Source organism: Lissotriton helveticus, chromosome 4_1 (genome assembly GCF_964261635.1).
Source record: "Lissotriton helveticus chromosome 4_1, aLisHel1.1, whole genome shotgun sequence".
NCBI lineage: Eukaryota > Metazoa > Chordata > Amphibia > Caudata > Salamandridae > Lissotriton > Lissotriton helveticus.
Window position 1 is genome coordinate 1,077,557,003 of NC_136063.1, and position 25,863 is coordinate 1,077,582,865.

The window sequence follows — 25,863 nt, forward strand, 5'->3', positions numbered from 1 at the left end:
GCCAGAAATTGGTCGAAATAGAATCTTCTGAGTAGGAGGAAAAGTCTGTAAAAATGGCAATTTTGGTCACTGTGGGACTTTAAAAAGTGGTTATTCAATATGAGGCACAATCCCTTTGACATTTTGAATCATTTTTTCAACAGTTCAAAAATATAAATTTTTTGATGATAAACGATGACCCGGGACCTGTCGAACTTTCTCCAGATGGTCAGAAATGGTCAGTTTTTAATGTTTTCTCTTTCGACTGTAAACGACTATTAAATGTGAATTATCATGTATGGAACTAAAATGTGTTGTTTAGAGTTATTTTTCTGCCAGAAATTGGTAGAAATAGAAGCTTCTGAGTAGGAGGAAAAGTCTGTAAAAATGGCAATTTTGGTCACTGTGGGGCTTTAAAAAGTGGTTATTCAACATGAGGCACAATCCATTTGACATTTTGAATAACTTTTTCTACATTTGAAAAAATAGATTTTTTGATGAAAAACGATGACCCCGGACCTGTCGAACTTTCTCCAGATGGTCAGAAATTGTCATTTTTTAATGTTTTCTCTTTTGACTGTAAACAACTATTAAATGTGCATTATCATATATGGAACTAAAATGTGTTGTTTAGAGTCATTTTTCTGCCAGAAATTGGTAAAAAGAGAAGCTTCTGAGTAGGAGGAAAAGTCTGCAAAAATAAAAATTTTGGTCACTGTGGGGCTTTAAAAAGTGGTTATTCAACATGAGGCACAATCCCTTTGACATTTTGAATCATTTTTTCAACAGTTCAAAAAAATGAATTTTTTGATGAAAAACGATGACCCCGGACCTGTCGAACTTTCTCCAGATGGTCAGAAATTGTCATTTTTTTATTGTTTTCTCTTTTGACTGTAAACAACTGTTAAATGTGAATTATTATGTTTGGAACTAAAATGAGTTGTTTAGAGTAATTTTTCTGCCAGAAATTGGTCGAAAGAGAAGCTTCTGAGTAGGAGGAAAAGTCTGCAAAAATGGCAATTTTGGTCACTGTGGGGCTTTAAAAAGTGGTTATTCAACATGAGGCACAATCCATTTGACATTTTGAATCATTTTTTCAACAGTTAAAAAAATACATTTATTGATGAAAAACGATGACCCCGGACCTGTCGAACTTTTTCCAGATGGTCAGTAATGGTCATTTTTTATTGTATTCTCTTTTCACTGTAAACAACTGTTAAATGTGAATTATCATGTTTGGAACTAAAATGCGTTGTTTAAAGTAATTTTTCTGCCAGAAATTGGTCGAAATAGAAGCTTCTGAGTAGGAGGAAAAGTCTGTTAAATGGCAATTTTGGTCACTGTGGGGCTTTAAAAAGTGGGTATTCAACATGAGGCACAATCCATTTGACATTTTGAATCATTTTTTCAACACTTCAAAAAATTAATTTTTTGATGAAAAACGATGACCCTGGACCTGTCGAACTTTCTCCAAATGGTCAGAAATGGTCATTTTTTTATGTTTTCTCTTTTGACTGCAATGACTTTTAAATGTGAATTATCATGTTTGGAACTAAAATGAGTGTGTTTAGAGTCATTTTTGCCAGAAACTGGTAGAAATAGAATCTTCTGAGTAGGAGGAAAAGTCTGTAAAAATGGCAATTTTGGTCACCGTGGGGCTTTAAAAAGTGGTTATTCAATATGAGGCACAATCCCTTTGACATTTTGAATCATTTTTTCAACAGTTTAAAAATATAAATTTTTTGATGATAAACGATGACCCCGGACCTGTCGAACTTTCTCCAGATGGTCAGAAATGGTCAGTTTTTAATGTTTTCTCTTTCGACTGTAAACGACTATTAAATGTGAATTATCATGTATGGAACTAAAATGTGTTGTTTAGAGTAATTTTTCTGCCAGAAATTGGTAGAAATAGAAGCTTCTGAGTAGGAGGAAAAGTCTGTAAAAATGGCAATTTTGGTCACTGTGGGGCTTTAAAAAGTGGTTATTCAACATGAGGCACAATCCATTTGACATTTTGAATCATTTTTTCAACAGTTCAAAAAAATGAATTTTTTGATGAAAAACGATGACCCCGGACCTGTCGAACTTTCTCCAGATGGTCAGAAATTGTCATTTTTTTATTGTTTTCTCTTTTGACTGTAAACAACTGTTAAATGTGAATTATTATGTTTGGAACTAAAATGAGTTGTTTAGAGTAATTTTTCTTCCAGAAATTGGTCAAAATAGAAGCTTCTGAGTAGGAGGAAAAGTCTGCTAAAATGGCAATTTTGGTCACTGTAGGGCTTTAAAACGTGGGTATTCAACAGGAGGCACCATCCATTTGACATTTTGAATAATTTTTTCAACAGTTCAAAAAATTAATTTTTTGATGAAAAACGATGACCCCGGACCTGTCGAACTTTCTCCAGATGGTCAGAAATGGTCATTTTTTAATGTTTTCTCTTTTGACTGTAAATGACTGTTAAATGTGAATTATCACGTTTGGAACTAAAATAAGTGTTTAGAGTCATTTTTCTTCCTGAAATTGGTCAAAATAGAAGCTTCTGAGTAGGAGGAAAAGTCTGTAAAAATGGCAATTTTGGTCACTGTGGGGCTTCAAAAAGCATTTATTCAACATGAGGCACAATCCATTTGACATTTTGAATCATTTTTTCAACAGTAGAAAAAATCTATTTCTTGATGAAAAACGATGACCCCGGACCTGCCGAACTTTCACTAGATGGTTCAAAATTGTCATTTTTAATGTTTTCTCTTTTGACTGTAAACGACTGTTAAATGTAAATTATCATGTTTGGAACTAAAATGAGTGTGTTTAGAGTAATTGTTTGCCTGAAATTGGTCGAAATAGAAGCTTCTGAGTAGGAGGAATAGTCTGTAAAAATGGCAATTTTGGTTACTGTGGGACTTCAAAAAGTGTTTATTCAACATGAGGCAGAATCCATTTGACATTTTGGATAATTTTTTCAACAGTTAAAAAATAATTTTTGGATGAAAAACGATGACCCTGGACCTGTCGAACTTTCACCAGATGGTCAAAAATTGTCATTGTTAATGTTTTCTCTTTTGACTGTAAACTACTGTTAAATGTAAATTATCATGTTTGGAACTAAAATGAGTTGTTTAGAGTCATTTTTTCTGCCAGAAATTGGTAAAAATAGAAGCTTCTGAGTAGGAGGAAAAGTCTGTTAAAATGGCAATTTTGGTCACTGTGGGGCTTTAAAAAGTGGGTATTCAACATGAGGCACAATCCATTTGACATTTTGAATCATTTTTTCAACAGTTAAAAAAATAATTTTTTTGATGAAAAACGATGACCCCGGACCTGTCGAACTTTCTCCAGATGGTCAGTATTGGTAATTTTTTTTTGTATTCTCTTTTGACTGTAAACAACTGTTAAATGTGAATTATCATGTTTGGAACTAAAATGAGTGTGTTTAGAGTCATTTTTGCCAGAAACTGGTAGAAATAGAAGCTTCTGAGTAGGAGGAAAAGTCTGTAAAAATGGCAATTTTGGTAACTGTGGGGCTTCAAAAAGTATTTATTCAACATGAGGCACAATCCATTTGACATTTTGAATCATTTTTTCAACAGTTGAAAAAATCGATTTTTGGATGAAAAACGATGACCCTGGACCTGTCGAACTTTCACCAGATGGTCAAAAATTGTCATTTTTAATGTTTTCTCTTTTGACTGTAAACGACTGTTAAATGTAAATTATCATGTTTGGAACTAAGATGAGTTGTTTAGAGTCATTTTTTCTGCCAGAAATTGGTCGAAATAGAATCTTCTGAGTAGGAGGAAAAGTCTGTAAAAATGGCAATTTTGGTCACTGTGGGACTTTAAAAAGTGGTTATTCAATATGAGGCACAATCCCTTTGACATTTTGAATCATTTTTTCAACAGTTCAAAAATATAAATTTTTTGATGATAAACGATGACCCGGGACCTGTCGAACTTTCTCCAGATGGTCAGAAATGGTCAGTTTTTAATGTTTTCTCTTTCGACTGTAAACGACTATTAAATGTGAATTATCATGTATGGAACTAAAATGTGTTGTTTAGAGTAATTTTTCTGCCAGAAATTGGTAGAAATAGAAGCTTCTGAGTAGGAGGAAAAGTCTGTAAAAATGGCAATTTTGGTCACTGTGGGGCTTTAAAAAGTGGTTATTCAACATGAGGCACAATCCATTTGACATTTTGAATAATTTTTTCTACATTTGAAAAAATAGATTTTTTGATGAAAAACGATGACCCCGGACCTGTCGAACTTTCTCCAGATGGTCAGAAATTGTCATTTTTTAATGTTTTCTCTTTTGACTGTAAACAACTATTAAATGTGCATTATCATATATGGAACTAAAATGTGTTGTTTAGAGTCATTTTTCTGCCAGAAATTGGTAGAAAGAGAAGCTTCTGAGTAGGAGGAAAAGTCTGCAAAAATGGCAATTTTGGTCACTGTGGGGCTTTAAAAAGTGGTTATTCAACATGAGGCACAATCCCTTTGACATTTTGAATCATTTTTTCAACAGTTAAAAAAAATGAATTTTTTGATGAAAAACGATGACCCCGGACCTGTCGAACTTTCTCCAGATGGTCAGAAATTGTCATTTTTTTATTGTTTTCTCTTTTGACTGTAAACAACTGTTAAATGTGAATTATTATGTTTGGAACTAAAATGAGTTGTTTAGAGTAATTTTTCTTCCAGAAATTGGTCAAAATAGAAGCTTCTGAGTAGGAGGAAAAGTCTGCTAAAATGGCAATTTTGGTCACTGTAGGGCTTTAAAAAGTGGGTATTCAACAGGAGGCACCATCCATTTGACATTTTGAATAATTTTTTCAACAGTTCAAAAAATTAATTTTTTGATGAAAAACGATGACCCCGGACCTGTCGAACTTTCTCCAGATGGTCAGAAATGGTCATTTTTTAATGTTTTCTCTTTTGACTGTAAATGACTGTTAAATGTGAATTATCACGTTTGGAACTAAAATAAGTGTTTAGAGTCATTTTTCTTCCTGAAATTGGTCAAAATAGAAGCTTCTGAGTAGGAGGAAAAGTCTGTAAAAATGGCAATTTTGGTCACTGTGGGGCTTCAAAAAGCATTTATTCAACATGAGGCACAATCCATTTGACATTTTGAATCATTTTTTCAACAGTAGAAAAAATCTATTTCTTGATGAAAAACGATGACCCCGGACCTGTCGAACTTTCACTAGATGGTCAAAAATTGTCATTTTTAATGTTTTCTCTTTTGACTGTAAACGACTGTTAAATGTAAATTATCATGTTTGGAACTAAAATGAGTGTGTTTAGAGTAATTGTTTGCCTGAAATTGGTCGAAATAGAAGCTTCTGAGTAGGAGGAATAGTCTGTAAAAATGGCAATTTTGGTTACTGTGGGACTTCAAAAAGTGTTTATTCAACATGAGGCAGAATCCATTTGACATTTTGGATAATTTTTTCAACAGTTAAAAAATAATTTTTGGATGAAAAACGATGACCCTGGACCTGTCGAACTTTCACCAGATGGTCAAAAATTGTCATTGTTAATGTTTTCTCTTTTGACTGTAAACTACTGTTAAATGTAAATTATCATGTTTGGAACTAAAATGAGTTGTTTAGAGTCATTTTTTCTGCCAGAAATTGGTAAAAATAGAAGCTTCTGAGTAGGAGGAAAAGTCTGTTAAAATGGCAATTTTGGTCACTGTGGGGCTTTAAAAAGTGGGTATTCAACATGAGGCACAATCCATTTGACATTTTGAATCATTTTTTCAACAGTTAAAAAAATAATTTTTTTGATGAAAAACGATGACCCCGGACCTGTCGAACTTTCTCCAGATGGTCAGTATTGGTCATTTTTTTTTGTATTCTCTTTTGACTGTAAACAACTGTTAAATGTGAATTATCATGTTTGGAACTAAAATGAGTGTGTTTAGAGTCATTTTTGCCAGAAACTGGTAGAAATAGAAGCTTCTGAGTAGGAGGAAAAGTCTGTAAAAATGGCAATTTTGGTAACTGTGGGGCTTCAAAAAGTATTTATTCAACATGAGGCACAATCCATTTGACATTTTGAATCATTTTTTCAACAGTTGAAAAAATCGATTTTTGGATGAAAAACGATGACCCTGGACCTGTCGAACTTTCACCAGATGGTCAAAAATTGTCATTTTTAATGTTTTCTCTTTTGACTGTAAACGACTGTTAAATGTAAATTATCATGTTTGGAACTAAGATGAGTTGTTTAGAGTCATTTTTTCTGCCAGAAATTGGTCGAAATAGAATCTTCTGAGTAGGAGGAAAAGTCTGTAAAAATGGCAATTTTGGTCACTGTGGGACTTTAAAAAGTGGTTATTCAATATGAGGCACAATCCCTTTGACATTTTGAATCATTTTTTCAACAGTTCAAAAATATAAATTTTTTGATGATAAACGATGACCCGGGACCTGTCGAACTTTCTCCAGATGGTCAGAAATGGTCAGTTTTTAATGTTTTCTCTTTCGACTGTAAACGACTATTAAATGTGAATTATCATGTATGGAACTAAAATGTGTTGTTTAGAGTAATTTTTCTGCCAGAAATTGGTAGAAATAGAAGCTTCTGAGTAGGAGGAAAAGTCTGTAAAAATTGCAATTTTGGTCACTGTGGGGCTTTAAAAAGTGGTTATTCAACATGAGGCACAATCCATTTGACATTTTGAATAATTTTTTCTACATTTGAAAAAATAGATTTTTTGATGAAAAACGATGACCCCGGACCTGTCGAACTTTCTCCAGATGGTCAGAAATGGTCATTTTTTAATGTTTTCTCTTTTGACTGTAAACGACTATTAAATGTGCATTATCATGTATGGAACTAAAATGTGTTCTTTAGAGTCATTTTTCTGCCAGAAATTGGTAGAAATAGAAGCTTCTGAGTAGGAGGAAAAGTCTGTAAAAATGGCAATTTTGGTCACTGTGGGGCTTTAAAAAGTGGTTATTCAACATGAGGCACAATCCATTTGACATTTTGAATAATTTTTTCTACATTTGAAAAAATAGATTTTTTGATGAAAAACGATGACCCCGGACCTGTCGAACTTTCTCCAGATGGTCAGAAATGGTCATTTTTTAATGTTTTCTCTTTTGACTGTAAACGACTATTAAATGTGCATTATCATGTATGGAACTAAAATGTGTTCTTTAGAGTCATTTTTCTGCCAGAAATTGGTAGAAATAGAAGCTTCTGAGTAGGAGGAACAGTCTGTAAAAATGGCAATTTTGGTCACTGTGGGGCTTTAAAAAGTGGGTATTCAACATGAGGCACAATCCATTTGACATTTTGAATAATTTTTTCTACATTTGAAAAAATAGATTTTTTGATGAAAAACGATGACCCCGGACCTGTCGAACTTTCTCCAGATGGTCAGAAATGGTCATTTTTTAATGTTTTCTCTTTTGACTGTAAATTATTATTAAATGTGAATTATCATGTTTGGAACTAAAATGAGTGTGTTTAGAGTCATTTTTTGCCAGAAATTGGTCGAAATAGAAGCTTCTGAGTAGGAGGAAAAGTCTGTAAATTGGCAATTTTGGTCACTGTGGGGCTTTAAAAAGTGGTTATTTAATATGAGGCACAATCCCTTTGACATTTTGAATCATTTTTTCAACAGTTTAAAAAATAAATTTTCTGATGAAAAACGATGACCCCGGACCTGTCGAACTTTCTCCAGATGGTCAGAAATGGTAATTTTTTTATTGTTTTCTCTTTTGACTCTAAATGACTATTAAATGTGAATTATCATGTTTGGAACTAAAATGAGTGTATTTAGAGTAATTTTTTGCCTGAAATTGGTCGAAATAGAAACTTCTGAGTAGGAGGAATAGTCTGTAAAAATGGCAATTTTGGTTACTGTGGGACTTCAAAAAGTGTTTATTCAACATGAGGCACAATCCATTTGACATTTTGGATAATTTTTTCAACAGTTAAAAAATAATTTTTTGATGAAAAACGATGACCCGGGACCTGTCGAACTTTCTCCAGATGGTCAGTAATGGTCATTTTTTATTGTATTCTCTTTTGACTGTAAACAACTGTTAAATGTGAATTATCATGTTTGGAACTAAAATGCGTTGTTTAAAGTAATTTTTCTGCCAGAAATTGGTCGAAATAGAAGCTTCTGAGTAGGAGGAAAAGTCTGTTAAATGGCAATTTTGGTCACTGTGGGGCTTTAAAAAGTGGGTATTCAACATGAGGCACAATCCATTTGACATTTTGAATCATTTTTTCAACAGTTCAAAAAATTAATTTTTTGATGAAAAACGATGACCCTGGACCTGTCGAACTTTCTCCAAATGGTCAGAAATGGTCATTTTTTTATGTTTTCTCTTTTGACTGCAATGACTTTTAAATGTGAATTATCATGTTTGGAACTAAAATGAGTGTGTTTAGAGTCATTTTTGACCGAAACTGGTAGAAATAGAAGCTTCTGAGTAGGAGGAAAAGTCTGTAAAAATGGCAATTTTGGTAACTGTGGGGCTTCAAAAAGTATTTATTCAACATGAGGCACAATCCATTTGACATTTTGAATCATTTTTTCAACAGTTGAAAAAATCGATTTTTGGATGAAAAACGATGACTGGACCTGTCGAACTTTCACCAGATGGTCAAAAATTGTCATTTTTAATGTTTTCTCTTTTGACTGTAAACGACTGTTAAATGTAAATTATCATGTTTGGAACTAAGATGAGTTGTTTAGAGTCATTTTTTCTGCCAGAAATTGGTCGAAATAGAATCTTCTGAGTAGGAGGAAAAGTCTGTAAAAATGGCAATTTTGGTCACTGTGGGACTTTAAAAAGTGGTTATTCAATATGAGGCACAATCCCTTTGACATTTTGAATCATTTTTTCAACAGTTCAAAAATATAAATTTTTTGATGATAAACGATGACCCGGGACCTGTCGAACTTTCTCCAGATGGTCAGAAATGGTCAGTTTTTAATGTTTTCTCTTTCGACTGTAAACGACTATTAAATGTGAATTATCATGTATGGAACTAAAATGTGTTGTTTAGAGTAATTTTTCTGCCAGAAATTGGTAGAAATAGAAGCTTCTGAGTAGGAGGAAAATTCTGTAAAAATGGCAATTTTGGTCACTGTGGGGCTTGAAAAAGTGGTTATTCAACATGAGGCACAATCCATTTGACATTTTGAATAATTTTTTCTACATTTGAAAAAGTAGATTTTTTGATGAAAAACGATGACCCCGGACCTGTCGAACTTTCTCCAGATGGTCAGAAATGGTCATTTTTTAATGTTTTCTCTTTTGACTGTAAACGACTATTAAATGTGCAATATCATGTATGGAACTAAAATGTGTTCTTTAGAGTCATTTTTCTGCCAGAAATTGGTAGAAATAGAAGCTTCTGAGTAGGAGGAACAGTCTGTAAAAATGGCAATTTTGGTCACTGTGGGGCTTTAAAAAGTGGGTATTCAACATGAGGCACAATCCATTTGACATTTTGAATAATTTTTTCTACATTTGATAAAATAGATTTTTTGATGAAAAACGATGACCCCGGACCTGTTGAACTTTCTCCAGATGGTCAGAAATGGTCATTTTTTAATGTTTTCTCTTTTGACTGTAAATTATTATTAAATGTGAATTATCATGTTTGGAACTAAAATGAGTGTGTTTAGAGTCATTTTTTGCCAGAAATTGGTCGAAATAGAAGCTTCTGAGTAGGAGGAAAAGTCTGTAAATTGGCAATTTTGGTCACTGTGGGGCTTTAAAAAGTGGTTATTTAATATGAGGCACAATCCCTTTGACATTTTGAATCATTTTTTCAACAGTTTAAAAAATAAATTTTCTGATGAAAAACGATGACCCCGGACCTGTCGAACTTTCTCCAGATGGTCAGAAATGGTAATTTTTTTATTGTTTTCTCTTTTGACTGTAAACAACTGTTAAATGTGAATTATCATGTTTGGAACTAAAATGAGTGTGTTTAGAGTCATTTTTTGCCAGAAATTGGTCGAAATAGAAGCTTCTGAGTAGGAGGAAAAGTCTGTCAAATGGCAATTTTGGTCACTGTGGGGCTTTAAAAAGTGGGTATTCAACATGAGGCACAATCCATTTGACATTTTGAATCATTTTTTAAACACTTCAAAAAATTAATTTTTTGATGAAAAACGATGACCCTGGACCTGTCGAACTTTCTCCAAATGGTCAGAAATGGTCATTTTTTTATGTTTTCTCTTTTGACTGCAATGCCTTTTAAATGTGAATTATCATGTTTGGAACTAAAATGAGTGTGTTTACAGTTATTTTGGCCAGAAACTGGTAGAAATAGAATCTTCTGAGTAGGAGGAAAAGTCTGTAAAAATGGCAATTTTGGTCACCGTGGGGCTTTAAAAAGTGGTTATTCAATATGAGGCACAATCCCTTTGACATTTTGAATCATTTTTTCAACAGTTCAAAAATATAAATTTTTTGATGATAAACGATGACCCGGGACCTGTCGAACTTTCTCCAGATGGTCAGAAATGGTCAGTTTTTAATGTTTTCTCTTTCGACTGTAAACGACTATTAAATGTGAATTATCATGTATGGAACTAAAATGTGTTGTTTAGAGTAATTTTTCTGCCAGAAATTGGTAGAAATAGAAGCTTCTGAGTAGGAGGAAAAGTCTGTAAAAATGGCAATTTTGGTCACTGTGGGGCTTTAAAAAGTGGTTATTCAACATGAGGCACAATCCATTTGACATTTTGAATAATTTTTTCTACATTTGAAAAAATAGATTTTTTGATGAAAAACGATGACCCCGGACCTGTCGAACTTTCTCCAGATGGTCAGAAATTGTCATTTTTTTATTGTTTTCTCTTTTGACTGTAAACAACTGTTAAATGTGAATTATTATGTTTGGAACTAAAATGAGTTGTTTAGAGTAATTTTTCTGCCAGAAATTGGTCGAAAGAGAAGCTTCTGAGTAGGAGGAAAAGTCAGCAAAAATGGCAATTTTGGTCACTGTGGGGCTTTAAAAAGTGGTTATTCAACATGAGGCACAATCCATTTGACATTTTGAATCATTTTTTCAACAGTTAAAAAAATACATTTTTTGATGAAAAACGATGACCCCGGACCTGTCGAACTTTTTCCAGATGGTCAGTAATGGTCATTTTTTATTGTATTCTCTTTTCACTGTAAACAACTGTTAAATGTGAATTATCATGTTTGGAACTAAAATGCGTTGTTTAAAGTAATTTTTCTGCCAGAAATTGGTCGAAATAGAAGCTTCTGAGTAGGAGGAAAAGTCTGTTAAATGGCAATTTTGGTCACTGTGGGGCTTTAAAAAGTGGGTATTCAACATGAGGCACAATCCATTTGACATTTTGAATCATTTTTTCAACACTTCCAAAAATTAATTTTTTGATGAAAAACGATGACCCTGGACCTGTCGAACTTTCTCCAAATGGTCAGAAATTGTCATTTTTTTATTGTTTTCTCTTTTGACTGTAAACAACTGTTAAATGTGAATTATTATGTTTGGAACTAAAATGAGTTGTTTAGAGTAATTTTTCTTCCAGAAATTGGTCAAAATAGAAGCTTCTGAGTAGGAGGAAAAGTCTGTAAAAATGGCAATTTTGGTCACTGTGGGGCTTCAAAAAGCATTTATTCAACATGAGGCACAATCCATTTGACATTTTGAATCATTTTTTCAACAGTAGAAAAAATCTATTTCTTGATGAAAAACGATGACCCCGGACCTGTCGAACTTTCACTAGATGGTCAAAAATTGTCATTTTTAATGTTTTCTCTTTTGACTGTAAACGACTGTTAAATGTAAATTATCATGTTTGGAACTAAAATGAGTGTGTTTAGATTAATTGTTTGCCTGAAATTGGTCGAAATAGAAGCTTCTGAGTAGGAGGAATAGTCTGTAAAAATGGCAATTTTGGTTACTGTGGGACTTCAAAAAGTGTTTATTCAACATGAGGCACAATCAATTTGACATTTTGGATAATTTTTTCAACAGTTAAAAAATAATTTTTGGATGAAAAACGATGACCCTGGACCTGTCGAACTTTCACCAGATGGTCAAAAATTGTCATTTTTAATGTTTTCTCTTTTGACTGTAAACAACTGTTAAATGTGAATTATCATGTTTGGAACTAAAATGCGTTGTTTAAAGTAATTTTTCTGCCAGCAATTGGTCGAAATAGAAGCTTCTGAGTAGGAGGAAAAGTCTGTAAAATGGCAATTTTGGTCACTGTGGGGCTTTAAAAAGTGGGTATTCAACATGAGGCACAATCCATTTGACATTTTGAATCATTTTTTCAACAGTTCAAAAAATTAATTTTTTGATGAAAAACGATGACCCTGGACCTGTCGAACTTTCTCCAAATGGTCAGAAATGGTCATTTTTTTATGTTTTCTCTTTTGACTGCAATGACTTTTAAATGTGAATTATCATGTTTGGAACTAAAATGAGTGTGTTTAGAGTCATTTTTGCCAGAAACTGGTAGAAATAGAAGCTTCTGAGTAGGAGGAAAAGTCTGTAAAAATGGCAATTTTGGTAACTGTGGGGCTTCAAAAAGTATTTATTCAACATGAGGCACAATCCATTTGACATTTTGAATCATTTTTTCAACAGTTGAAAAAATCGATTTTTGGATGAAAAACGATGACCCTGGACCTGTCGAACTTTCACCAGATGGTCAAAAATGGTCATTTTTAATGTTTTCTCTTTTGACTGTAAACGACTGTTAAATGTAAATTATCATGTTTGGAACTAAGATGAGTTGTTTAGAGTCATTTTTTCTGCCAGAAATTGGTCGAAATAGAATCTTCTGAGTAGGAGGAAAAGTCTGTAAAAATGGCAATTTTGGTCACTGTGGGACTTTAAAAAGTGGTTATTCAATATGAGGCACAATCCCTTTGACATTTTGAATCATTTTTTCAACAGTTCAAAAATATAAATTTTTTGATGATAAACGATGACCCGGGACCTGTCGAACTTTCTCCAGATGGTCAGAAATGGTCAGTTTTTAATGTTTTCTCTTTCGACTGTAAACGACTATTAAATGTGAATTATCATGTATGGAACTAAAATGTGTTGTTTAGAGTAATTTTTCTGCCAGAAATTGGTAGAAATAGAAGCTTCTGAGTAGGAGGAAAAGTCTGTAAAAATGGCAATTTTGGTCACTGTGGGGCTTTAAAAAGTGGTTATTCAACATGAGGCACAATCCATTTGACATTTTGAATAATTTTTTCTACATTTGAAAATATAGATTTTTTGATGAAAAACGATGACCCCGGACCTGTCGAACTTTCTCCAGATGGTCAGAAATGGTCATTTTTTAATGTTTTCTCTTTTGACTGTAAACGACTATTAAATGTGCATTATCATGTATGGAACTAAAATGTGTTCTTTAGAGTCATTTTTCTGCCAGAAATTGGTAGAAATAGAAGCTTCTGAGTAGGAGGAACAGTCTGTAAAAATGGCAATTTTGGTCACTGTGGGGCTTTAAAAAGTGGGTATTCAACATGAGGCACAATCCATTTGACATTTTGAATAATTTTTACTACATTTGAAAAAATAGATTTTTTGATGAAAAACGATGACCCCGGACCTGTCGAACTTTCTCCAGATGGTCAGAAATGGTCATTTTTTAATGTTTTCTCTTTTGACTGTAAATTATTATTAAATGTGAATTATCATGTTTGGAACTAAAATGAGTGTGTTTAGAGTCATTTTTTGCCAGAAATTGGTCGAAATAGAAGCTTCTGAGTAGGAGGAAAAGTCTGTAAATTGGTAATTTTGGTCACTGTGGGGCTTTAAAAAGTGGTTATTTAATATGAGGCACAATCCCTTTGACATTTTGAATCATTTTTTCAACAGTTTAAAAAATAAATTTTCTGATGAAAAACGATGACCCCGGACCTGTCGAACTTTCTCCAGATGGTCAGAAATGGTAATTTTTTTATTGTTTTCTCTTTTGACTGTAAACAACTGTTAAATGTGAATTATCATGTTTGGAACTAAAATGAGTTGTTTAGAGTAATTTTTCTGCCAGAAATTGGTAGAAATAGAAGCTTCTGAGTAGGAGGAAAAGTCTGTAAAAATGGCAATTTTGGTCACTGTGGGGCTTTAAAAAGAAGGTATTCAACATGAGGCACAATCCATTTGACATTTTGAATCATTTTTTCAACAGTTCAAAAAATAAATTTTTTGATGAAAAACGATGACCCCAGACCTGTCGAACTTTCTCCAGATGGTCAGAAATGGTCATTTTTAATGTTTTCTCTTTTGACTGTAAACGACTGTTAAATGTAAATTATCATGTTTGGAACTAAAATGAGTTGTGTAGAGTCATTTTTTCTGCCAGAAATTGTTCGAAATAGAAGCTTATGAGTAGGAGGAAAAGTCTGTAAATTGGCAATTTTGGTCACTGTGGGGCTTTAAAAAGTGGTTATTTAATATGAGGCACAATCCCTTTGACATTTTGAATAATTTTTTCAACAGTTCAAAAAATACATTTTTTGATGAAAAACGATATCCCCGGACCTGTCGAACTTTCTCCAGATGGTCAGAAATGGTCATTTTTTAATGTTTTCTCTTTTGACTCTAAATGACTATTAAATGTGAATTATCATGTTTGGAACTAAAATGAGTGTATTTAGAGTAATTTTTTTTGCCTGAAATTGGTCGAAATAGAAACTTCTGAGTAGGAGGAATAGTCTGTAAAAATGGCAATTTTGGTTACTGTGGGACTTCAAAAAGTGTTTATTCAACATGAGGCACAATCCATTTGACATTTTGGATAATTTTTTCAACAGTTAAAAAATAATTTTTTGATGAAAAACGATGACCCGGGACCTGTCGAACTTTCTCCAGATGGTCAGTAATGGTCATTTTTTATTGTATTCTCTTTTGACTGTAAACAACTGTTAAATGTGAATTATCATGTTTGGAACTAAAATGTGTTGTTTAAAGTAATTTTTCTGCCAGCAATTGGTCGAAATAGAAGCTTCTGAGTAGGAGGGAAAGTCTGTAAAATGGCAATTTTGGTCACTGTGGGGCTTTAAAAAGTGGGTATTCAACATGAGGCACAATCCATTTGACATTTTGAATCATTTTTTCAACAGTTCAAAAAATTAATTTTTGGATGAAAAACGATGACCCTGGACCTGTCGAACTGTCTCCAAATGGTCAGAAATGGTCATTTTTTTATGTTTTCTCTTTTGACTGCAATGACTTTTAAATGTGAATTATCATGTTTGGAACTAAAATGAGTGTGTTTAGAGTCATTTTTGCCAGAAACTGGTAGAAATAGAAGCTTCTGAGTAGGAGGAAAAGTCTGTAAAAATGGCAATTTTGGTAACTGTGGGGCTTCAAAAAGTATTTATTCAACATGAGGCACAATCCATTTGACATTTTGAATCATTTTTTCAACAGTTGAAAAAATCGATTTTTGGATGAAAAACGATGACCCTGGACCTGTCGAACTTTCACCAGATGGTCAAAAATGGTCATTTTTAATGTTTTCTCTTTTGACTGTAAACGACTGTTAAATGTAAATTATCATGTTTGGAACTAAGATGAGTTGTTTAGAGTCATTTTTTCTGCCAAAAATTGGTCGAAATAGAATCTTCTGAGTAGGAGGAAAAGTCTGTAAAAATGGCAATTTTGGTCACTGTGGGACTTTAAAAAGTGGTTATTCAATATGAGGCACAATCCCTTTGACATTTTGAATCATTTTTTCAACAGTTCAAAAATATAAATTTTTTGATGATAAACGATGACCCGGGACCTGTCGAACTTTCTCCAGATGGTCAGAAATGGTCAGTTTTTAATGTTTTCTCTTTCGACTGTAAACGACTATTAAATGTGAATTATCATGTATGGAACTAAAATGTGTTGTTTAGAGTAATTTTTCTGCCAGAAATTGGTAGAAATAGAAGCTTCTGAGTAGGAGGAAAATTCTGTAAAAATGGCAATTTTGGTCACTGTGGGGCTTGAAAAAGTGGTTATTCAACATGAGGCACAATCCATTTGACATTTTGAATAATTTTTTCTACATTTGAAAAAATAGATTTTTTGATGAAAAACGATGACCCCGGACCTGTCGAACTTTCTCCAGATGGTCAGAAATGGTCATTTTTTTATGTTTTCTCTTTTGACTGTAAATGACTGTTAAATGTGAATTATCACGTTTGGAACTAAAATAAGTGTTTAGAGTCATTTTTCTTCCTGAAATTGGTCAAAATAGAAGCTTCTGAGTAGGAGGAAAAGTCTGTAAAAATGGCAATTTTGGTCACTGTGGGGCTTCAAAAAGCATTTATTCAACATGAGGCACAATCCATTTGACATTTTGAATCATTTTTTCAACAGTAGAAAAAATCTATTTCTTGATGAAAAACGATGACCCCGGACCTGTCGAACTTTCACTAGATGGTCAAAAATTGTCATTTTTAATGTTTTCTCTTTTGACTGTAAACGACTGTTGAATGTAAATTATCATGTTTGGAACTAAAATGAGTGTGTTTAGAGTAATTGTTTGCCTGAAATTGGTCGAAATAGAAGCTTCTGAGTAGGAGGAATAGTCTGTAAAAATGGCAATTTTGGTTACTGTGGGACTTCAAAAAGTGTTTATTCAACATGAGGCACAATCCATTTGACATTTTGGATAATTTTTTCAACAGTTAAAAAATAATTTTTGGATGAAAAACGATGACCCTGGACCTGTTGAACTTTCACCAGATGGTCAAAAATTGTCATTTTTAATGTTTTCTCTTTTGACTGTAAACAACTGTTAAATGTGAATTATCATGTTTGGAACTAAAATGCGTTGTTTAAAGTAATTTTTCTGCCAGCAATTGGTCGAAATAGAAGCTTCTGAGTAGGAGGAAAAGTCTGTAAAATGGCAATTTTGGTCACTGTGGGGCTTTAAAAAGTGGGTATTCAACATGAGGCACAATCTATTTGACATTTTGAATCATTTTTTCAACAGTTCAAAAAATTAATTTTTTGATGAATAACGATGACCCTGGACCTGTCGAACTTTCTCCAAATGGTCAGAAATGGTCATTTTTTTATGTTTTCTCTTTTGACTGCAATGACTTTTAAATGTGAATTATCATGTTTGGAACTAAAATGAGTGTGTTTAGAGTCATTTTTGCCAGAAACTGGTAGAAATAGAAGCTTCTGAGTAGGAGGAAAAGTCTGTAAAAATGGCAATTTTGGTAACTGTGGGGCTTCAAAAAGTATTTATTCAACATGAGGCACAATCCATTTGACATTTTGAATCATTTTTTCAACAGTTGAAAAAATCGATTTTTGGATGAAAAACGATGACCCTGGACCTGTCGAACTTTCACCAGATGGTCAAAAATGGTCATTTTTAATGTTTTCTCTTTTGACTGTAAACGACTGTTAAATGTAAATTATCATGTTTGGAACTAAGATGAGTTGTTTAGAGTCATTTTTTCTGCCAGAAATTGGTCGAAATAGAATCTTCTGAGTAGGAGGAAAAGTCTGTAAAAATGGCAATTTTGGTCACTGTGGGACTTTAAAAAGTGGTTATTCAATATGAGGCACAATCCCTTTGACATTTTGAATCATTTTTTCAACAGTTCAAAAATATAAATTTTTTGATGATAAACGATGACCCGGGACCTGTCGAACTTTCTCCAGATGGTCAGAAATGGTCAGTTTTTAATGTTTTCTCTTTCGACTGTAAACGACTATTAAATGTGAATTATCATGTATGGAACTAAAATGTGTTGTTTAGAGTAATTTTTCTGCCAGAAATTGGTAGAAATAGAAGCTTCTGAGTAGGAGGAAAAGTCTGTAAAAATGGCAATTTTGGTCACTGTGGGGCTTTAAAAAGTGGTTATTCAACATGAGGCACAATCCATTTGACATTTTGAATAATTTTTTCTACATTTGAAAAAATAGATTTTTTGATGAAAAACGATGACCCCGGACCTGTCGAACTTTCTCCAGATGGTCAGAAATGGTCATTTTTTAATGTTTTCTCTTTTGACTGTAAACGACTATTAAATGTGCATTATCATGTATGGAACTAAAATGTGTTCTTTAGAGTCATTTTTCTGCCAGAAATTGGTAGAAATAGAAGCTTCTGAGTAGGAGGAAAAGTCTGTAAAAATGGCAATTTTGGTCACTGTGGGGCTTTAAAAAGTGGTTATTCAACATGAGGCACAATCCATTTGACATTTTGAATAATTTTTTCTACATTTGAAAAAATAGATTTTTTGATGAAAAACGATGACCCCGGACCTGTCGAACTTTCTCCAGATGGTCAGAAATGGTCATTTTTTAATGTTTTCTCTTTTGACTGTAAATTATTATTAAATGTGAATTATCATGTTTGGAACTAAAATGAGTGTGTTTAGAGTCATTTTTTGCCAGAAATTGGTCGAAATAGAAGCTTCTGAGTAGGAGGAAAAGTCTGTAAATTGGTAATTTTGGTCACTGTGGGGCTTTAAAAAGTGGTTATTTAATATGAGGCACAATCCCTTTGACATTTTGAATCATTTTTTCAACAGTTTAAAAAATAAATTTTCTGATGAAGAACGATGACCCCGGACCTGTCGAACTTTCTCCAGATGGTCAGAAATGGTAATTATTTTATTGTTTTCTCTTTTGACTGTAAACAACTGTTAAATGTGAATTATCATGTTTGGAACTAAAATGAGTTGTTTAGAGTAATTTTTCTGCCAGAAATTGGTAGAAATAGAAGCTTCTGAGTAGGAGGAAAAGTCTGTAAAAATGGCAATTTTGGTCACTGTGGGGCTTTAAAAAGAAGGTATTCAACATGAGGCACAATCCATTTGACATTTTGAATCATTTTTTCAACAGTTCAAAAAATAAATTTTTTGATGAAAAACGATGACCCCAGACCTGTCGAACTTTCTCCAGATGATCAGAAATGGTCATTTTTAATGTTTTCTCTTTTGACTGTAAACGACTGTTAAATGTAAATTATCATGTTTGGAACTAAAATGAGTTGTGTAGAGTAATTTTTTCTGCCAGAAATTGTTCGAAATAGAAGCTTATGAGTAGGAGGAAAAGTCTGTAAATTGGCAATTTTGGTCACTGTGGGGCTTTAAAAAGTGGTTATTTAATATGAGGCACAATCCCTTTGACATTTTGAATAATTTTTTCAACAGTTCAAAAAATACATTTTTTGATGAAAAACGATATCCCCGGACCTGTCGAACTTTCTCCAGATGGTCAGAAATGGTCATTTTTTAATGTTTTCTCTTTTGACTCTAAATGACTATTAAATGTGAATTATCATGTTTGGAACTAAAATGAGTGTATTTAGAGTAATTTTTTTGCCTGAAATTGGTCGAAATAGAAACTTCTGAGTAGGAGGAATAGTCTGTAAAAATGGCAATTTTGGTTACTGTGGGACTTCAAAAAGTGTTTATTCAACATGAGGCACAATCCATTTGACATTTTGGATAATTTTTTCAACAGTTAAAAAATAATTTTTTGATGAAAAACGATGACCCGGGACCTGTCGAACTTTCTCCAGATGGTCAGTAATGGTCATTTTTTATTGTATTCTCTTTTGACTGTAAACAACTGTTAAATGTGAATTATCATGTTTGGAACTAAAATGCGTTGTTTAAAGTAATTTTTCTGCCAGCAATTGGTCGAAATAGAAGCTTCTGAGTAGGAGGAAAAGTCTGTAAAATGGCAATTTTGGTCACTGTGGGGCTTTAAAAAGTGGGTATTCAACATGAGGCACAATCCATTTGACATTTTGAATCATTTTTTCAACAGTTCAAAAAATTAATTTTTTGATGAAAAACGATGACCCTGGACCTGTCGAACTGTCTCCAAATGGTCAGAAATGGTCATTTTTTTATGTTTTCTCTTTTGACTGCAATGACTTTTAAATGTGAATTATCATGTTTGGAACTAAAATGAGTGTGTTTAGAGTCATTTTTGCCAGAAACTGGTAGAAATAGAAGCTTCTGAGTAGGAGGAAAAGTCTGTAAAAATGGCAATTTTGGTAACTGTGGGGCTTCAAAAAGTATTTATTCAACATGAGGCACAATCCATTTGACATTTTGAATCATTTTTTCAACAGTTGAAAAAATCGATTTTTGGATGAAAAACGATGACCCTGGACCTGTCGAACTTTCACCAGATGGTCAAAAATGGTCATTTTTAATGTTTTCTCTTTTGACTGTAAACGACTGTTAAATGTAAATTATCATGTTTGGAACTAAGATGAGTTGTTTAGAGTCATTTTTTCTGCCAGAAATTGGTCGAAATAGAATCTTCTGAGTAGGAGGAAAAGTCTGTAAAAATGGCAATTTTGGTCACTGTGGGACTTTAAAAAGTGGTTATTCAATATGAGGCACAATCCCTTTGACATTTTGAATCATTTTTTCAACAGTTCAAAAATATAAATTTTTTGATGATAAACGATGACCCGGGACCTGTCGAACTTTCTCCAGATGGTGAGAAATGGTCAGTTTTTAATGTTTTCTCTTTCGACTGTAAACGACTATTAAATGTGAATTATCATGTATGGAACTAAAATGTGTTGTTTAGAGTAATTTTTCTGCCAGAAATTGGTCGAAATAGAAGCTTCTGAGTAGGAGGAATAGTCTGTAAAAATGGCAATTTTGGTTACTGTGGGACTTCAAAAAGTGTTTATTCAACATGAGGCACAATCCATTTGACATTTTGGATAATTTTTTCAACAGTTAAAAAATAATTTTTGGATGAAAAACGATGACCCTGGACCTGTTGAACTTTCACCAGATGGTCAAAAATTGTCATTTTTAATGTTTTCTCTTTTGACTGTAAACAACTGTTAAATGTGAATTATCATGTTTGGAACTAAAATGCGTTGTTTAAAGTAATTTTTCTGCCAGCAATTGGTCGAAATAGAAGCTTCTGAGTAGGAGGAAAAGTCTGTAAAATGGCAATTTTGGTCACTGTGGGGCTTTAAAAAGTGGGTATTCAACATGAGGCACAATCTATTTGACATTTTGAATCATTTTTTCAACAGTTCAAAAAATTAATTTTTTGATGAATAACGATGACCCTGGACCTGTCGAACTTTCTCCAAATGGTCAGAAATGGTCATTTTTTTATGTTTTCTCTTTTGACTGCAATGACTTTTAAATGTGAATTATCATGTTTGGAACTAAAATGAGTGTGTTTAGAGTCATTTTTGCCAGAAACTGGTAGAAATAGAAGCTTCTGAGTAGGAGGAAAAGTCTGTAAAAATGGCAATTTTGGTAACTGTGGGGCTTCAAAAAGTATTTATTCAACATGAGGCACAATCCATTTGACATTTTGAATCATTTTTTCAACAGTTGAAAAAATCGATTTTTGGATGAAAAACGATGACCCTGGACCTGTCGAACTTTCACCAGATGGTCAAAAATGGTCATTTTTAATGTTTTCTCTTTTGACTGTAAACGACTGTTAAATGTAAATTATCATGTTTGGAACTAAGATGAGTTGTTTAGAGTCATTTTTTCTGCCAGAAATTGGTCGAAATAGAATCTTCTGAGTAGGAGGAAAAGTCTGTAAAAATGGCAATTTTGGTCACTGTGGGACTTTAAAAAGTGGTTATTCAATATGAGGCACAATCCCTTTGACATTTTGAATCATTTTTTCAACAGTTCAAAAATATAAATTTTTTGATGATAAACGATGACCCGGGACCTGTCGAACTTTCTCCAGATGGTCAGAAATGGTCAGTTTTTAATGTTTTCTCTTTCGACTGTAAACGACTATTAAATGTGAATTATCATGTATGGAACTAAAATGTGTTGTTTAGAGTAATTTTTCTGCCAGAAATTGGTAGAAATAGAAGCTTCTGAGTAGGAGGAAAAGTCTGTAAAAATGGCAATTTTGGTCACTGTGGGGCTTTAAAAAGTGGTTATTCAACATGAGGCACAATCCATTTGACATTTTGAATAATTTTTTCTACATTTGAAAAAATAGATTTTTGGATGAAAAACGATGACCCCGGACCTGTCGAACTTTCTCCAGATGGTCAGAAATGGTCATTTTTTAATGTTTTCTCTTTTGACTGTAAACGACTATTAAATGTGCATTATCATGTATGGAACTAAAATGTGTTCTTTAGAGTCATTTTTCTGCCAGAAATTGGTAGAAATAGAAGCTTCTGAGTAGGAGGAAAAGTCTGTAAAAATGGCAATTTTGGTCACTGTGGGGCTTTAAAAAGTGGTTATTCAACATGAGGCACAATCCATTTGACATTTTGAATAATTTTTTCTACATTTGAAAAAATAGATTTTTTGATGAAAAACGATGACCCCGGACCTGTCGAACTTTCTCCAGATGGTCAGAAATGGTCATTTTTTAATGTTTTCTCTTTTGACTGTAAATTATTATTAAATGTGAATTATCATGTTTGGAACTAAAATGAGTGTGTTTAGAGTCATTTTTTGCCAGAAATTGGTAGAAATAGAAGCTTCTGAGTAGGAGGAAAAGTCTGTAAATTTGTAATTTTGGTCACTGTGGGGCTTTAAAAAGTGGTTATTTAATATGAGGCACAATCCCTTTGACATTTTGAATCATTTTTTCAACAGTTTAAAAAATAAATTTTCTGATGAAGAACGATGACCCCGGACCTGTCGAACTTTCTCCAGATGGTCAGAAATGGTAATTATTTTATTGTTTTCTCTTTTGACTGTAAACAACTGTTAAATGTGAATGATCATGTTTGGAACTAAAATGAGTTGTTTAGAGTAATTTTTCTGCCAGAAATTGGTAGAAATAGAAGCTTCTGAGTAGGAGGAAAAGTCTGTAAAAATGGCAATTTTGGTCACTGTGGGGCTTTAAAAAGAAGGTATTCAACATGAGGCACAATCAATTTGACATTTTGAATCATTTTTTCAACAGTTCAAAAAATAAATTTTTTGATGAAAAACGATGACCCCAGACCTGTCGAACTTTCTCCAGATGGTCAGAAATGGTCATTTTTAATGTTTTCTCTTTTGACTGTAAACGACTGTTAAATGTGAATTATCATGTTTGGAACTAAAATGAGTTGTGTAGAGTCATTTTTTCTGCCAGAAATTGTTCGAAATAGAAGCTTATGAGTAGGAGGAAAAGTCTGTAAATTGGCAATTTTGGTCACTGTGGGGCTTTAAAAAGTGGTTATTTAATATGAGGCACAATCCCTTTGACATTTTGAATAATTTTTTCAACAGTTCAAAAAATACATTTTTTGATGAAAAACGATATCCCCGGACCTGTCGAACTTTCTCCAGATGGTCAGAAATGGTCATTTTTTAATGTTTTCTCTTTTGACTCTAAATGACTATTAAATGTGAATTATCATGTTTGGAACTAAAATGAGTGTATTTAGAGTAATTTTTTTGCCTGAAATTGGTCGAAATAGAAACTTCTGAGTAGGAGGAATAGTCTGTAAAAATGGCAATTTTGGTTACTGTGGGACTTCAAAAAGTGTTTATTCAACATGAGGCACAATCCATTTGACATTTTGGATAATTTTTTCAACAGTTAAAAAATAATTTTTTGATGAAAAACGATGACCCGGGACCTGTCGAACTTTCTCCAGATGGTCAGTAATGGTCATTTTTTATTGTATTCTCTTTTGACTGTAAACAACTGTTAAATGTGAATTATCATGTTTGGAACTAAAATGCGTTGTTTAAAGTAATTTTTCTGCCAGCAATTGGTCGAAATAGAAGCTTCTGAGTAGGAGGAAAAGTCTGTAAAATGGCAATTTTGGTCACTGTGGGGCTTTAAAAAGTGGGTATTCAACATGAGGCACAATCCATTTGACATTTTGAATCATTTTTTCAACAGTTCAAAAAATTAATTTTTTGATGAAAAACGATGACCCTGGACCTGTCGAACTGTCTCCAAATGGTCAGAAATGGTCATTTTTTTATGTTTTCTCTTTTGACTGCAATGACTTTTAAATGTGAATTATCATGTTTGGAACTAAAATGAGTGTGTTTAGAGTCATTTTTGCCAGAAACTGGTAGAAATAGAAGCTTCTGAGTAGGAGGAAAAGTCTGTAAAAATGGCAATTTTGGTAACTGTGGGGCTTCAAAAAGTATTTATTCAACATGAGGCACAATCCATTTGACATTTTGAATCATTTTTTCAACAGTTGAAAAAATCGATTTTTGGATAAAAACGATGACCCTGGACCTGTCGAACTTTCACCAGATGGTCAAAAATGGTCATTTTTAATGTTTTCTCTTTTGACTGTAAACGACTGTTAAATGTAAATTATCATGTTTGGAACTAAGATGAGTTGTTTAGAGTCATTTTTTCTGCCAGAAATTGGTCGAAATAGAATCTTCTGAGTAGGAGGAAAAGTCTGTAAAAATGGCAATTTTGGTCACTGTGGGACTTTAAAAAGTGGTTATTCAATATGAGGCACAATCCCTTTGACATTTTGAATCATTTTTTCAACAGTTCAAAAATATAAATTTTTTGATGATAAACGATGACCCGGGACCTGTCGAACTTTCTCCAGATGGTGAGAAATGGTCAGTTTTTAATGTTTTCTCTTTCGACTGTAAACGACTATTAAATGTGAATTATCATGTATGGAACTAAAATGTGTTGTTTAGAGTAATTTTTCTGCCAGAAATTGGTAGAAATAGAAGCTTCTGAGTAGGAGGAAAAGTCTGTAAAAATGGCAATTTTGGTCACTGTGGGGCTTTAAAAAGTGGTTATTCAACATGAGGCACAATCCATTTGACATTTTGAATAATTTTTTCTACATTTGAAAAAATAGATTTTTTGATGAAAAACGATGACCCCGGACCTGTCGAACTTTCTCCAGATGGTCAGAAATGGTCATTTTTTAATGTTTTCTCTTTTGACTGTAAACGACTATTAAATGTGCATTATCATGTATGGAACTAAAATGTGTTCTTTAGAGTCATTTTTCTGCCAGAAATTGGTAGAAATAGAAGCTTCTGAGTAGGAGGAACAGTCTGTAAAAATGGCAATTTTGGTCACTGTGGGGCTTTAAAAAGTGGGTATTCAACATGAGGCACAATCCATTTGACATTTTGAATAATTTTTTCTACATTTGAAAAAATAGATTTTTTGATGAAAAACGATGACCCCGGACCTGTCGAACTTTCTCCAGATGGTCAGAAATGGTCATTTTTTAATGTTTTCTCTTTTGACTGTAAATTATTATTAAATGTGAATTATCATGTTTGGAACTAAAATGAGTGTGTTTAGAGTCATTTTTTGCCAGAAATTGGTCGAAATAGAAGCTTCTGAGTAGGAGGAAAAGTCTGTAAATTGGTAATTTTGGTCACTGTGGGGCTTTAAAAAGTGGTTATTTAATATGAGGCACAATCCCTTTGACATTTTGAATCATTTTTTCAACAGTTTAAAAAATAAATTTTCTGATGAAAAACGATGACCCCGGACCTGTCGAACTTTCTCCAGATGGTCAGAAATGGTAATTTTTTTTATTGTTTTCTCTTTTGACTGTAAAGAACTGTTAAATGTGAATTATCATGTTTGGAACTAAAATGAGTTGTTTAGAGTAATTTTTCTGCCAGAAATTGGTAGAAATAGAAGCTTCTGAGTAGGAGGAAAAGTCTGTAAAAATGGCAATTTTGGTCACTGTGGGGCTTTAAAAAGAAGGTATTCAACATGAGGCACAATCCATTTGACATTTTGAATCATTTTTTCAACAGTTCAAAAAATAATTTTTTTGATGAAAAACGATGACCCCAGACCTGTCGAACTTTCTCCAGATGGTCAGAAATGGTCATTTTTAATGTTTTCTCTTTTGACTGTAAACGACTGTTAAATGTAAAATATCATGTTTGGAACTAAAATGAGTTGTGTGGAGTCATTTTTTCTGCCAGA